This window comes from Vicugna pacos, chromosome 12 (assembly GCF_048564905.1).
Source record: "Vicugna pacos chromosome 12, VicPac4, whole genome shotgun sequence".
NCBI classification, from domain to species: domain Eukaryota; kingdom Metazoa; phylum Chordata; class Mammalia; order Artiodactyla; family Camelidae; genus Vicugna; species Vicugna pacos.
This window is the reverse complement of record NC_132998.1, coordinates 35666995-35683449: the sequence shown is the minus strand read 5'-3', so window position 1 is coordinate 35683449 and position 16455 is coordinate 35666995. Positions and strand designations below refer to the sequence as shown.

Genomic DNA, 16455 nt, shown 5'->3' with positions numbered 1-16455 from the left:
TCACTTATAGCAACAGCCTACATTTTGCTCTTGGGAAAGAGGAGACTTCCTACAGAGATTCCACAACCTTCTCCTGAAACCAGTATCTCTAAACCCATCAATGAGAAACACTGATGGGAAACGAAACCCTCAGCTTAGAAAGCACCCGGTAAGCTTTAATTCAGGGAGGATTCAATCAAGTTATAATTGCCTCTAATTGTCCCTCCCACATGGTCGCACAATTTACAGCAGTAATAAGTTCCCCGAAGAATGCGCTCAATTTCTTTTCTACCTTTGAAATCATATTCGTTTCCGGTTAGGTTCTTACCATCACTGCTTTAATTCAAAAAAAAAAAAGAAAAGAAAGAAAAGAAAAAAGATATACCAAGATACAGAAAAGGATGAGTGAGTGAATAAAAGACAAACATGCAGACAGACTTCTTTCTGGAAATAAGCACTGATCCCTCTAATGATAACCTAGTGGAGCCGATGCCAATTGGGGAAAACTTTCTGTTCCAGGGCACACAATCCAAAAAGCACATTCATCTGGTCAGACATTTTCCATACTCTGATTTTTATTTTTCTTGGCATGCTCCATTCTCCTCTAATAAAGTCACAACCCTTTGTTGCCATGGAACCCAATCAGACATGGAGCCTGTTACTATGACTTCCCTGCAGGTCTAAAAAAAGACCTAGTGACCAAAAGAACATCTCTTTCTTTAAAAAAATTTTTTTTTTCTAAGGCAAAGAGGCTCCAAAATAGAATCAACCCTTTAAATCCATTAAAGTTTATGCTTTCATGCAGGCTACGTTGCTTTCCGGAGCCAAAGCTAGCCAACATTTCATAAAAATTTGTCAGCTGGGATGTTCCCAAGAAGACGGTTTATAAATAAGTTTAAAAAAAAAAAAAGGGTGGAGGTAAAAATGTTCTTAGGATTTCTTCCTTTTCTTCTCCTTCAAGGCAAGCTTCCTAAAATTTGAGTAGCTGTTTAGCAAACATGCGTCAATCAGCAGCTACCAAATTGCAATTTCATTTCCACCAATACTTAATTTTTGCCAAGAGCTCATGATTTCTCTGCAAAGAAAAGATAAGCTAAACAGTACAATCGACCCTGTGTTCTGTTATATCTGGAGCTGGACTAAACCTGTAGGGAAAAAAAGCCTGAGGATAACAGCAGAGCTACATAAGGAAAGAGAATTAACATCTGTTGAGTGCCTACCCGGAGCTGCTCACTTTTAGGTTATCACGAGAACCCAGGGACAGAGGCATTCCCCTTTCTCTGTCTTGCAGCTAAGGGACCAAGGCTCAGAAAGCTTCAACAGCTTACTCCATGCTGCCATGCTAGAATGCTGCCTGGCTCCCAAAGCCAAAGCTACTCATTCACTCAGCCAACGTTTATTTGTGGCCTCACAGGCGCTTTTGCATTTTGTTAGGTTTCTTGTTCTTTATGATAGAATTTGCAGCCTGTAAAGCCTATCTGCAAAGAGGGCATGAAGTCTCTTTCTGGCACAAGGGGCAAGTTTGGGCTGTACCCACTTATAACCAGCAACACATAGGCACAGCAGCAGCTAACCCTTGCAAGAGTCTTGACTAAATGCCCTGGCCACTTACCCAAGTTGACAGGGGCCACTCACCTACTGACCACATCCCTCAAAAGGCTGGCCGCTGACAAGGCCTTCCAATGCTGGACTCTGGAGCATGGGAAGGACCAGGAAGCTCTATGTACCTGTTCTCATGCAATTTCAGCAACAAAGTAAAAGTCAAGCCATGCAAAAGCATGGCAATTATTCTATCTAACCTTGGTTTTGGATAACTAGTTTCAAGAAATGACTAGTAAGAAGGAATGTGGCAAAGAATGGAAATTAATTTTGAAATTACATTATTAATCATACCAGCCTTTCAGCTAAAGGTATGTTTCCTCATATGATGAATATAACAACTTTCCTTAAAAGAAATTTCAAAAATCAACACAAAACCACAATGAGACACCACTTCACACCAACTAAGACAACTATCAAAAGACATCCAGTAACAAGTGTTAGCAGAGTTATGCAGAAATAAGAACCCTCATCAATTGCTGGTGGGAACATAAAACAGTATAACTGCTACGGGAGAGACTCTGGCAGGTCCTCCAAAGGTGAAACATAGAATTACTGTATGATCCAGCAATTCTGTCCTCAGGTATATACCCAAGAGAAATGAAAACATATGCCTACAAAAAACCCCCAAAAAACCTGTACACAAATGTTTATGGCAGCATTAATCATAATAGCCAAAAAATGAAAACAACCCAAATGTCCATCAACTGATGAGTGGATAAGTAAAATGTGGTATACCCAGGCAATGGAATGTTACTTGGCCATAAAAAGACATGATGCACTGACACACACTACAGCATGGATGAACCTTGACAACATGCCGACTGAAAGAAGCCAGACACAAAGACCACATTATGTCTGATTTCATTTACAGAAAGCGTCCAGAATAGGCAAGTCCATAGAAATAAAAAGTAAATGAGCAGCTGCCTTGGCTGGGGAGTTCTGGGAGGGGGGAAACGGAAAGCGATTGCTCCTGGGTACAGAGTTTCTTTCGGGGGTGATGAAAATGTTCCAAAATTGATTGTGGTGGAGATTGCACAACTCTGAGTGTACAAAAATCATTAAATTGTACATTTTAAAATGGGTGAATTGTATGGTATGTGAATTATATCTCAACCAAGCTGTTACTTAAAAAAACAAATACAACTCACTTTTCAGTTTTCACTTGTCCTACTGAATAAAAAATAACCCAGCTGATGAAACCACCTGATCTTGAACGCATTACCTTGTCTCTGGGGTCTCCGTGTTTTTTTTAAGGAAACAGGCTCACGCCTGAACCAGATGCTCTCTTCCGGCGTCCCAAGCAAAGGAATCTTTGACTTTTTACTTGAGAGGAAAAGCCACTTGGATGAAACCTCTCAGGAAGTGTGCCAACAGGGTAGTCAGACCCTGTCTGCCTGCCGGGCCAGGATCCACCCCACTCTCACTAAACTTCTTTAGATCCCCTCCTTTCTTCCCTTCACCCCAGCTGCCACGCCTCAGCTGATTCCCGAACATCTGCTGGGTGCAAGGTTCAATGCCAGACAGTTGTCATTACCTCTAGTTCTCAGTCCACAATCCACCGGGGAGAGAGGGACGTTTCCACTCTCCTGGTGCAGAACAGACTCGGGAAGACTACGCAAGGGGGTCAGGGTTGCACAGCTACGCGGTGGCAGACATGAGATTTGAACTCAGAACCAAAATCTGCTTCTTATTCCTATATCTGAGTTTTTCAAACTGGGTCCATAGACATATTCTTGGGGATCCATGAGTTTGCTACAACTTAAAAGAACGTGTTTATTTTGATGAAAAAGAATATTAATATAATTTGGAGGATTATAGTAGAGAGGTAATCATCTGCTGACCAAGTCCCTGGAAACCCTGGGGTCTCAAGGCCTTTGTATTTGTACTCATTCTGGAGCTATCTCTTTAGTTGTCGTCGGTCAACAGGAAAGCGTTGGTCAACTGCAGTGGCTTTTCAGGGCTGCCATAATAAAGTACCACAAACTGGGTGGCTTAAAATAATGGAAATATATTGTCTCATGGTTCTGGAGGAATGAAATCAAGGTGTTGGCAAGGCTACACTCCCTCTGAAGGTGTTAGGGGAAGGAACCAGTCCACGCCTCTCTCCTGGCTTCCAGCAGCCTCGGCATTCCTTGACTTGTAGTTTGATTGCACTAATCCTCTGCCTTCACATCATCTTTCCTCTGTGCATGTCTGTCTCCAAACTCCCTCGTTTAATAAGGACACCAGTCATACTCGATTAGGAATCACCCTAATGTGCATGGACGAAGAATGTCACCTGCCATATCAATAAACAAAGGATATTGCAGCCATCAAGCCATCAGCCACTGCAGCTACCCCTACTGTGCACCCTGGGGGACCCAGGATGGAGAAAAGCAGCACACTGGCCCTAGATGGTTAAGGTGCATATCAAAGGAGAGATTTCAATGAGCCCAGACTCTTCCATCTTCCCAAACATAGAAAAGTGCTAAATTCGTTAACTTGAGTTGCCTGGTTTCCTTTAATTAAGAGTAACTTTTAAAAAAAAATTATATTTTATTTATTTATTTATTTATCTATCTATTTATTTATTTATTGAAGTACAGTTGATTTACAATGTTGCAGTAATTTCAGGTGTATAGCAAAGTGATTCAATTATATATGTATATAAATATATATTCTTTTTTAGATTCTTTTCTTTTATAGGTTATTACAAGATATTGAAGATAGCTCCTCATGCTATACAGTAGCTCCTTGTTGGTTATCTATTTTTTATATAGTAGTGTGTATATGTTAATCCCCAGCTCTTAATTTACTCTCCCCAACCTCCACTTTCCCCTTTGGCAATCATAAGTTTCCTTTCTATGTCTGTGAATCTATTTCTATTTTGTAAATAAGTTCATTTGTATCATTTTTTTAGATTCCACATATAAGTGATATCATATGATGTCTTTCTCTGACTTACTTCACTTAGTATGGTAACCTCTAGGTCCATCCATGTTGCTGCCAATGGCATTATTTCATTTCTCTTATGGCTGAGTAATGTCCCACTGTGCCCTCTTTATTCATTTATCTGTGGATAGACATTTAGGTTGCTTTCATGTCTTGGCTACTGATGTTCCGACTACCTGGTTTTTGTTGCAGAAACTCCTATATATCCTGGCTCCTCCCTTACCTCTTTGTAGCAGTCCCTTAGAGCTATCTGAGGGTTGAGTCCTTAGAAAGTCTGCTGAATAAAACATAATTCTCAACTTTTAGATCATGCATTTTTTTTTTTTTTAGTTGACACATGACTACCTCTGTTAAGACCTTATTTCCAAGTAAGGTCATATTCTGAGATACTAGGGGTTAGGACTTTTAAAGAAACGCTCCCTTGTGTCTCCTCTGCTCTCATATTACCAAGTGTGTGTGTGTCGAGTGTGGGTCAGGGGGAGGTTCCCTACACCGAACAGTTCTTCCAAACCAGCAGTGTACTTCATATCAACTCCTTCTGACACTATCTACCTGGAGATGGCATCAGATCCCACAGGTTAAGGGCTCAGTCCCCAAGACTGTCTTCTTCCTGCAACTTTAGACACCAGTCTCCAGTCCACATTGTTACCTACGCTTCTGACTGACTGACTAGAAACTGGAGACTCCCACACCCGCTCCTCAGGTTGATTAACTTGCTAGAGAGGCTCACAGAACTCAGGAAAATATTTACGTCCTAGAACACTAGTTTATCATAAAAGGATATAAGATGGAAGGAATGCATTGGGCAAGGTATGTGGAGAGGACAGGATACTCCTTGCCCTCTCTGGACGCAACTCTCCCAGCCCCTCCACCAACCAGTGGTGGGGGTGGGGGGCTCTCTGAATCCCACCCTTTTGGTTTTTATGGAGACTTCATTACGAATGCATAACAGATTAAATCATTGGTCACAGGTGATTAATTCAAACTCCAGCCCCTCCTTCCTCCCCAGAAGCGGGACTCAAAGTTCCCCTGGCAACCAGCCCACCCCCATCTTTAGGGACTTCCCAGAAGTCATCTCGGTAACATAAATTCAGGTGTAGCTGAAAGAGGTTTGTTATATGAATAACAAATGACACCAATTTCACCTTTATCAATAGTATCACTTAGGAAATTCCTAAGGTTTTAGGAGCTTTGTGCCAGCAATGGGGACTGAGACCAAATACATATATTTCTCATTGTAAATCACAACTATCATAGACTTCAACAAATCTTTTTCAGGGGACACAGTTCAACCTATTAACACTGACTTTAAGTATAAATGATGCCTAAGTCCTAGATAACTGTCAAATGGTCTTACCGAGAAGAAAGGTGTCAGAATTTTTCTGACAGAAAAGTTCCGGTAGGTTTGAGCCTTTTCATATCACGCAGTAGGTAACAGAAGCAGTGAAACTCAAAAAAACACCCTGCCCTGAAGTTTGAATTTACTACTATACCAACATTGTGAGGAGTGATTTAGAGCATCTGTATGTTAAGTTAATGTTAACGTAAGTTGTTACTACCTTTGTATTTTGTGTGGATTTGTTTGAAAAATTTCATAACAAAATGTTGGTGGAAAAATTCCTCAGTCTTGATGAAATCTGCTAACAAAACCTTTATTCTTAAAGAACACCTAAGTAAAAGCACCAATTAGCATCTTCAACAGGCATTTCACACGCCACAAGTGGGGAGAAAATAAATTTTAAAATATGGAAATAAAAGTACACATCTCCCTTAATAAGGCTTACTCGAAGAAGAAACATAGCCAAGGCCTTAACTAATTACTGGACATCCTCAAACACTGAACTCTGAAACAAAAAAGACCTGTCTGTTGGAACGTGTGAACTCAAATAGCACCCGAACATCCATGTGTAAGATTCTTCATTCATTTTTTCCTTCCGTTCTTGCTTCCTTCCATTTCTCTATCCATTCAAACGTTGATTTTGCATTATGTGTGAAGCCCTGGAGATGCAATCCCTGTCTGCTTTCTCGGGGTGGCAGAGACAAGCAAACCACACGTGAGAACACGAAGGCTCACAACAGACTTGGGTAGAGGGTGGGTGGGGAGCACCCATGCTGGGGGTGAGGTGAGAAAGGGAACCAGGAGACCCTTCAGTTGAGTATCTCACAAAAGCCTTCAACATCCTTACAAGGAAAGAATTATACTTAATTTTTACACGAGGAAGCAGATGCTCTGATGGGTTGAGCAAACTGCCTAAGAAGATTAGTTCACACAGCTTAAGTGGCAGAATCAGGTTTACGAACCAGGCCCGGTGTCGGCACAGCCCTGACGCTGTGCTGCCCCTCAGAGCTCTAGCACACACACTAAAGGAGGACTGGAAAACAGCCTGACCACTTCCTATCACCTCCACTGCCAGCGTCCTAGTCCAAGCCACCCTCACCAAGCCCCATCGGTCTCCCCGCACCAGCCCACACCCACCGGCAATCTGTTTTGAATCCAGCAGCCAAGGTGACCCTTGTTAAGTATGTACTGGACCATAAACCGGCCTGTCCACTGCCTCTGCGCATGCTTAGCATGTATGAGGTCGTGGGTTCAATCCCCAGTACCCTTATAAAAAAAAAAAGAAAGAAAAAGAAAAAGACCCAAGCACAAAAAGATCACACAAGGTCAAACAGCATTCAGAGGAAGGGAGAGGGAGAAGCCTGTGCCACAGAATGTATGTCTGTCAAACTCCAAACTCATCCTCAGTCAAATCCCTTGTAAAAATCCTGGCCATGTGGATTAAACTGGGGTGGGGGTGAAGGTGGGGGATGGAACTGGGGGTGACATCATAATGGGAAAGCCATAAGCACCTGATTTCATAAAATTCTAAGGCAAGTAAAAGGTGCCTTTCATCTCTGAAATTCTAGAAAGGAAGCAAAATCACTACAAGATCATTTTCCAAAAAGCAAACAAAACCTCATTGAGAGATGGTACTATAATTTCTTGAGCATGCGTCAGTCTGTTTTTGCAGTTAGAAAAGAGGTGCCTCATTGGAGTTACAAGGGAAGTGTTCCACTATAAAAACCTGCTGGTTGCCATGACAATTAACATCTCTGTTCCTCCCTTTTTTGCAGCATCCTTCTTACATCTGAGTTAAATCAAGGGACCTATCTGTGATGCTCAGGGTTTAGTATTTGCTTTGCATGAGGATATAAAAACCTATACACACATATATAGTCATATACAAACACACCATCAAAGAGGTAAGCAGAGGTGAACCAAAACCTCAAAAATCAGTACCATCTGTCCTCCTCTCCCAACGATGTCCTACAAACACCTAGCAGGAAACACCCCTGCAGGAGGGTCTAAGTATGAAGGCAGGTGGGCCAGGGAGCCTGAACAGCAGACACCTACTCCTTCCTGTCAAGAGCCTCGCAGGGTGGGCTCTGGGCCAGTTCTTTCCAGAAGGGCCCACATGAGGCCAGGGCTCCCTGGAGCACTGTCATTTTCCGTCTGCAAGTCTGTCCTCTTAAGCCCAAGCTCCTCCAGGTCTGTCCGGTCTCAGGGCCCAGCACAGCACTGGGCACACAATGAAGCGCTGAGGACAATGAAGGCAACTCTGGGATAAGGCAGCCTTTCCTTATATTTTCTACTGAGATCTCAAGTTAGAACTTCACCTGCTTCACATCGTCCCTGCCCGAGAAGAAAGCCTGGGAATTCTAGACCCATGTTCAAGGGTGTGCAGCTTGGGACCCGTCGTGTAGCACTGCTGTTGGTTTCCATCACCGTGGTTGTAAGTCTTGACCCCTGACCCTTCCCTAGACCCAGGGCAAAGCAAACAGTAAATGAGAAAGTTATAGCATTGCTTTGATTTATCTTCTCCTTTTCAGGACAAAGGCTTCTCATCATTTAATTGCAAAACATATTTGTTTTAGAAAAGCCATGAAAAATACCAAAAAGGCAATGGAAGAAAAGTAAAGCACCCACCGTTCCACTGACCCAGAGGTAAGGAGCGTCTACATTTAGGTTTCTGCACTGCCATCCTTTCAGCTGCCGATGCAGCTCTGCCTAGTGGTTAGGGGCAGGGCTTGGGAATGCAGACTAACCTGGGTTCAGGGCCTCGAGAGCCTTTCCACTTCTTACTGCTGTGATCGTGCATGAGTCATTTACCCCTGTTTGAGCCTCAGTTTTTCATCCATGAAAGGAGGACAACGGTATCTGCATTTTGGTACTGCTGTAAAAATTGTTGTAACCCAGGCAATGCCCGTGCCACAGTGCTGGCAGAACTCACTTTTGCTACCTTTATTAATGTTCCATATTAACAAAAATGTATCTTCTGTGTATATATTCTGTAAACTTTTTTAATCAACATAAAAGCATGAGCTTTTGACATGACAATGAATACACATCTATAGATTGATGGCTTTAACTCCAAAACAAGAGCTCACATTAAACCAGTGGTTCTTCATCTTTTTAAAAGGTCACCTGCCACCACTGAGAATCGTTCAAAAAAAAAAAAAAAAGCAGCAGCAGCTTTGGAACATCTCCCCTAGAAATACGTACAAAAGACAAAACCCACAGCACACAGCACCTAGGTTAAGACACGAAACACTGGCCCTAATTTCATGTGCTATATATACAATGGTACTTAATCCGTAAAATTTTATATTCTGAAGTAACAAAACATTTAAGAAGTAACAGACTTACAAATTAGTGTACTTACGACTGTGGAAACTGATGCTCTGAACTTTTCATAATGCATGAGAAAAACTGAGATAAACTCAGTCATATGTCACACTTTAGTACTCTTACAGATCTGATAGTGCTTATCATAAAATCACAAAAAAATCACAACTACTTTGTTAGTAAATAATTCTCTAAAATAATTGCTCCTTATTTACTTACACAGTAGCTCAAAATAAGCCTGGGTGTTTTTCTAAGGCAGCTAGCTTATTAAACTCTCAGGGGATTTTAATTTTCTTAAGTTTATGCTTGCCTCAGTTGTTATGATACATGCGCCAACATGAAGGAATCTCAGAATCATTATGCTAAGTGAAAGAAGTCACACTCAGAAAGGCTCCGTACTGTATGGTCCCATTTCTACTGCATTCTGGAAAAGGCAAAACCACAAGGACAGAAGTGGGGTCAATGGCTGCCAGGGACTGAGGACAGCAGAGAGAAGACTGACTACAAAAGGGCAAGAGAGACTGTTTGAGGGTAATGGAAATAGTCTGTATCTTAATCGGGTGATAGTTACAAGGCTGTATGTATTTGTCATAACTCAGAACTGTACTCTTAAAAAGGGGAAGTTTTACTATATGTAAATTATATCTCAATAAATAAAAATCTCAATAAATAAAATATTGAGATGTGAGTAGAGATGCTTAAATGCTTAAATAAATGCTTAAAACTGCCTACTAGCAAATTCAAAATAACTTTGTATTTGCTTTCAGGCAAAATTAAAATGCACACAAACTTTAAACAAATACTATTTAACACCTACCCCAAATCTAACAATATTATAGAAATCCTTTATGACAGATATTAAAACATAACTTTAAAAAAAAAACACTCCCATAAGTACAGTTACTTGACAAAGCTACTTAAGGACAAGATGGTAAAGTTGAAGACACTTTTCCCTCTGCTTCAAGAATGTCACTTCTAAGTATCTTTCCAAGAGAAACCCTCCACTACCCTCTCTGACCTTCTCAGAATCAACTTGCCTGTTCACCATGAAGAGAATGGCTATAAACACACTGTGATTTAAGCATGTACTGAAATAATGCACAACCGTGAAAACAGAAATGAAGGCAGATAAATTTTAAAACACCATGTTTGGAAAAACAGCAAGTTACAAAAGGGATGCCAAGTATATAAATATTTAATACAGGAGACAACAGTTTAAGTTGCTTATGGAATCTTGCAACATACAAAAACCTACAAAGGAATGAAACACAACCACTTGAGGTTACGGAGATCTCTGAGGAAGCAGGAAGGGAGAAGGCAGCCAGATACTGTATCTGGGACCATAAATGTCACCTGTTCTTAAAAACAAGTGACAGAAATCTGATGAAAACACGGCAAAACATTACCAGCTGTTAAATCTAGGAGGTAGGTATAGGAATAGCACACTTTTTTTATTATTCCTTTTATTCTGAATTTTTAAATTGAAGTACAATTGCTGTACTATGTTATCTAAGTTTCAGGTGTACAATATAGTGATTCGCAATTTTTAAAGGCTATATTCCACTTACAGTTATAAAATATTAGCTATATTCCCCGTGTTGTACACCATATCCTTGGCGCTTACTTTATACCTAACAGTTTGTACCTCTTACTCCCCTACCCCTTTATTATCCCTGCCCTTGCCCCCTCCCCTCCGGTAACCACTAGTTTGTTCTCCATATCTCCAAGTCTGCTTCTTTTTTGTTATATTCACTAGTTCGTTGTATTTTTTAGATTCCACATATAAGTGATATCATACAGTACTGTCTTTCTCAGACTTATTTCACTGAGCATACTACTACTTTTCCGAGTATCACATTTTAAAAAATGTTTTTCCCATGTCTGAAGCATTTAGTAATTAAAAATAAATTTGCTGACTAACCAGAACTACTTGGTTAATGATTTGATACAGGCTTTCCTCATGCTCAGAATATTCTTCCCTCTGTGAATCTGGTTTACTTTTAAAATATAGTATAAGTTGCTGTTTCTGATGGGTCATTTCATTACCTTATAATTCTGGAATCTGATGTCACTGCATTTACTTCCATAGAACATTAACTTCAACCTTAAATTAAATTCAACAACCGAGGCAAGCACACACTTAAGAAAATTAAAATCCCCTGAGAGTTTAATAAGCTAGCTGCCCTAGAAAAACACCCAGGCTTATTTTGGGCTGTTGTGTAAATAAAAAAGGAGGAATTATTTTAAAGAACTACTTACTAACAAAGTAGCTGTGATTTTTGAAATGTCCAAAGTATCAGAAAACATAACATAATCTTTGTATACAGATTTAATGTATACATATCTGACAGTATACATACTATTCTTACTTCTTACTCTTACCTGTTACCATTAAAATTACTGCAAATGTGCAACAAATCACTTAAAAAATGAAGGTTGAGAAAGCATCAACATTTAATTTAAAGGAACACATAAATACAAGATTATGTCATTCATCTCTTATTTGCCCAAATAAATAAAGGCCTCAAAAAATATTTGTTGGAATAGTGGGCTCAGTCCCCAAAACCATCCTTAAAAAACACGAGCTCTCCTTTTAATTCTTTCTTTGAAAATAAGAACTTAATTTGAGCTCTAAGTACTTAAAACACTTTCTTGCTGTTAGAGAATCTTAAACAGCCAGAGTGTTAGTGAAATTTCTCCATAGAACTTAACATGCTCCCATTTATCCAAAAATAGGAACATTTCTGGGTACTAGAAACAGAAAAATGATTTAGTATAAATAAGTGCCCTCAGGGGTCGCCGGGTGGTAATAGGACATCAATGCACTGAATGAAAGAAGACTCTCTAATTTTGGTGCCCACATTCCCAACAGATGCCAATTCAGTGAGTACTGCTAAACTGCTCAGTACATGAGGTAAACTTTGGCTTTATACAACAAGTATTACTTGACAATCAGCTTGAGTCAGCAGGTTCTGACAAGCACAGTGCCTTTCTCAAATGAAAGCACATGCAATAAAAGCATATTCATTCCACTATTAACACGCTCTGGGGTCAGGTTATAAAATGTTAAGTGTTAGTTTCTGGGCACAACCAACAGTTTTAACCTCCCTCTGTGTCAGACACAGAGATGAAAAGGCACATGGACCTCTCGATAATTAACATAGGTGCATATAACAACCCCTAAATATCTAGTGATACTTAGCAAGCCACCCTTAGCTCCTAGTGTTTGACATAGGTACGGTGTTCAATTTCACAATATCATAATTTAAAATGCACACACCCTCTGATGAGCAATTCCACTTTTAAGAATTTAGACTATTAACATAGTCTTCACATGTGTGAAAAGCAGCATGCCTAAGGGTAGTCAGTGAGGTGCCTATAATAACCAAAGACTGGAAGCAATATATATATCCTTTAATAAGGAAATGGTTAAATAAATTATGGAACACCCACATAGTGGAGCCCTGAGCAGCAATTAAAACAAGGTCGATTAATCTGCATTGATATGGATCAAGAGAAGAATGTTTTCAAGCTGCTCAAGTCCTGTAGTGCAATTTCACAGCACATCCACATCCACTCATTTGGTCAGTGCTTACAAGCTCCAACTACGTACCAGGCCCCACGTCTGGATAAAAAGAACAAAACCATCCCCACGTGAGAGGATGGAGCTAGAACTCACAGGCAGAGAGGGGAGACATGGGAGCCGACAAAGAAAGGAGACCAGGGCTCAAGGGCTGCGAAGGGGTGGAAGACAAAAGGTCAGGTGAGTGACTGGGTATCAGGCTAAAAAGCTGGAATTCTGTCCTGCTGAAGCATTTACAGCAAGATATTGACAAGACACTACGCAAAGCAAACATTTACTGTAAAAATAAAGGAGTGGTCCAGTTGGAGAAGTTCGTGATCTGGAGACCTCCTCTGATTTCATTCTAGGTGGGTGTCTTAGGACAGCTCAGCTTGAGCACTTGCCGTAGGCTGAGTCACCAGGTACCCCATCACCTCATGCCTGCAGATGTGCTGAGATCCTTATAACCATGAGGACAGCATGAAGTCGTCTTGAAACATGCCATCTTATGGGCTGGATTCAGAGGATATACTTCAGACATTCTCTTTATTTAGAGAAATGTTTACATGTAAATGTCTCAAGCATGTGGACTACATTTCCTCACTAGCTCTTGACTCAACATTTAAGAATGGAATCAAAGCAGCAAACTATTAAACTGCTTTTCTTCAATCCTCGTCTGTCTTCTGTGCTTTTAGTGGCTGAGCATGTGAGCACTTTGCCTGATGCCAATACACAGCCTGAACAGCTCTTACTGAATGGGCCTCATATTTTCAGATAAATTAAAATCTACGCCAACTAGCGATTCAGTCTCAAATCAAGGCCACCTGTTCCAAATAGTGAGATTAAAATAGAACACCGCTGACTATCTGAAGTCACATTCCAAGCCTTCTGGATTATCACAACACCTTTACAAAGACAGGAAAAAAGGGACTTTTGGCCTCACACACACAAGAGTAAATACACTGAGGTGTTGAAGCACAGCTTTCACTAAGGGCAGCCTTTCTTTCTAGACAAGCGCTTATATCAAAATTTCTGGGAAAGGCTGCAGCTTAAGGCATTACCTGATTTCTTTACATCACAACAAGCCTGCACGTACATCTTAATTAATTCAACTTTACCTGAGAAAAACACAGACTTTAAATTTCTTTTCCACCCACTTTTTATTCTTGCCTGAAATTCCCAAAGAATCCACATCTTCTGGATGGTCACTCTTTATCCTAAGCCTTCCCTCGCCTCAGTTTCTCTCAGGTCATCTGAAGACTAGAAGCACAGTCTGGAACAGGCACAACTCTCACCTTCCCAGCCTCTCTCTCCTGCAAGGGTTCCCACCCAGACAAGACTGCCTTCAACTCACCAGGGCACACTTTTGTGCACCCCAAGCCAATGACCCAAACTGTCACAATCCAGGAGAGAAAAAAAAAGTCTAAGGATCTTTTAGGCCAAGGGCCTAAAAGAAGTATTTTTATAAAGGAATGAAGAGAGCTGATACATGAAGGCCAGTGTTTTCCTAAAAATGATTCTGAATCATTTTAGGTGGTAAAAATACGAAAGCATTAAATACGCAGAATAACAGCTAGCGAGTTAGTCCCTTGGAAACAATCCTCAACCCAACGCAGCTGATTCAGTCGAGAAGCCTCTGTTTAGCACTCACCTCTCTCTGACAAAGCTCCCACATTCGCTAATTGTCCTTTTAATCTGGTGCTGCAGGCCCCAGAGGCCCAGACGATATTCAGCTAGAGTAGTAACATGGCCACTTTAAATGTGAGTTTTAAGGAGTGAACTGATTTAGCAATATTAAGTAAACAAGGGTCCAGGTGGTCAGAAGCTCTGTGTAGGAGGCATGGGAATAAGCGAAGTTGGGGAAACTCTGTGGCAGACAGCGAGTGGCTCAACGTGAGGATGGCAAACGCAGTGATGGTGTCCTAGCACCGCTGCTGGTGCTTCACACAGCTGGCAGGTGGAGGAGCTGACATTCCAGTTTGACTCCAGAGTCCAGCTCTGAGCCCTTCACTCCAGCCATCAAATCCAGAAGTAAACTAAGAGAGCGATATTGGGGATAAAGAGGAAATGGTGGTCGAAAAAATTTAAGAAGTAAACTGTTGGATGTGGTGGGTAAGGGGGCTGACTGAGGGAGCTTCCCAGGCATCTGGTTTGGGGACTGGCTGTACATTAAAAGTGTTAACCAGGAATTGGGGGGCATTTGAGAAAATGACTTACATTTGACAGAGACTTTGAGGAGCTGTGGAACATCTGGGTAGAAATGTCTTGTGCTATGTGGTAAAGCCACACCTTACTCCGGGCTGGGCTCTCAAGTTAGCATGTAAAGCAGGAACCAAACACACTTTCACTCAGCAGGGCACTTCCCTGGGGACGGGCACTGAAGGTGCCATCTCTCAAAAGGCCAACGGACCCCACCCCCGTCTTCTCCCCAGTGTTGCAGCAGATGATTGCTTCTTTGGCTAAGAACAAGATGACATTTCTGGTTTGTGTTTAAGGGCCGTGTATGGAAATCATATATACTAAAGACACTTGGGGCTGGAAGATGCTCTCAATGAGAGATGCACAGGAATGGAAAGCTTCAAAGGTAAGAGAAGACTGGTGTTCAATTCTGAGTTAAATACGTGTCTGATACATTCCATGACTTACGCATCTGGCTTATGTCTTTCCCCAATATCCTTTCCCAACAGGTAGAAGGTCAAGACAAAGATGAACTCACGTCTCAAAACTTTATTTTGGAGAAAAAATAAAAAAGACAATAAAAGGGATCTCAGAAAAAGTAATGTTTAAAAAGTGGCAGCAGATCCAGTACAGTTTGATAAGTGAATCATCACCCTTCATTCCAACCCTATCAAAAAATCTGGAAATCAATTCACAAGGATAATGGCCTAACACTAAATCATTTAAATTCAGTTTTTTTCACCTAAAAAACTCACAAAATTTTAAATCTGTTCATCAATTAATCCTCTACTGAAAATAATTTAAAATTCTCATTCAGTTTCATCACATGTAACTTAGTGACTAACTTGATATTAAAAAATATTCAAAGTGGTTTTTTTCTAATTGAAATATAGTCGATTCACAATGTTGTGATAATTTCTAGTGTACAGCATAGTGGTTCATTTATACCTATAAATATTCCTTTACATACTCTTTTTCATTTGAAGCAGTTTTCTTTTAAGGAATTCTCTTTTAAGACAGAAGATGGTATAATGGTTAGATCTAATCAGTCTGTATTCATTATATAATTTCACTGGCTACAGTCTGGCTGGATGTCACGTTTCTACTTCTGCAATGGAATAGTCTGGAGTTAATGTCTGAATTCTCTTCCAGTCCTGACATGGAGAAGCCTTTAAGCCTAACTTTCCAACCCTCTGCCTTATGTATGAGAAGCATGTGCCCTCAGCCCAGTGAAGCCTGGGTCCTACAGGGAGACCCTGTGAGGCCAGACTGTGACTCAACTGTCACAGGGAAGAACCACCTTCATTATGTCCTTCAACTGCTCAGCCTCCAGAGACCAAATACCAGACTGGAAGATGATTCTTTAACAATGATTTTAAAGCATAAACTTATCTAACAGCCTTGAAGACTCCCCAAACTACTGGCAAAATTGTTACATCGTAGGCATTAAAAAAAGTCTGTTAATGATCGCTCTAAGTCATTCATTCATCAAATGCTTACTGGTACACACGACTATATGCAAAGGACTGGCAAACTG

General features: G+C 40.8%; 1 protein-coding gene and 1 long non-coding RNA gene across 8 annotated transcripts in view; one reads left to right on the top strand and one right to left on the bottom strand.

The window, feature by feature from the left end:
- Positions 1 to 16455, bottom strand: part of TMCC3 (transmembrane and coiled-coil domain family 3) — a 272235-nt gene that overhangs the window by 83388 nt on the left and 172392 nt on the right. The window contains exon 1 of one of the 6 annotated variants that reach the window (XM_072973215.1): positions 9216 to 9234. The exons of 4 other annotated variants lie outside the window; for them this stretch is intronic. The gene's annotated coding sequence lies outside the window, so the exon portion shown is untranslated. Of the gene's footprint in view, positions 1 to 8169; positions 8278 to 9215; positions 9235 to 16455 lie in introns of those variants that run through there. One more of the 6 variants, XM_072973216.1, reaches the window with a different exon arrangement.
- LOC140700198 (uncharacterized) lies at positions 7415 to 15505 on the top strand. Of its 2 annotated transcripts, XR_012078512.1 has the most exons (4): positions 7415 to 8285; positions 8383 to 8497; positions 15236 to 15324; positions 15428 to 15505. It is a non-coding gene; the product is annotated as an uncharacterized lncRNA (long non-coding RNA). The 2 variants fall into 2 exon arrangements; XR_012078511.1 differs by lacking the exons at positions 15236 to 15324; positions 15428 to 15505 and adding an exon at positions 13109 to 13385.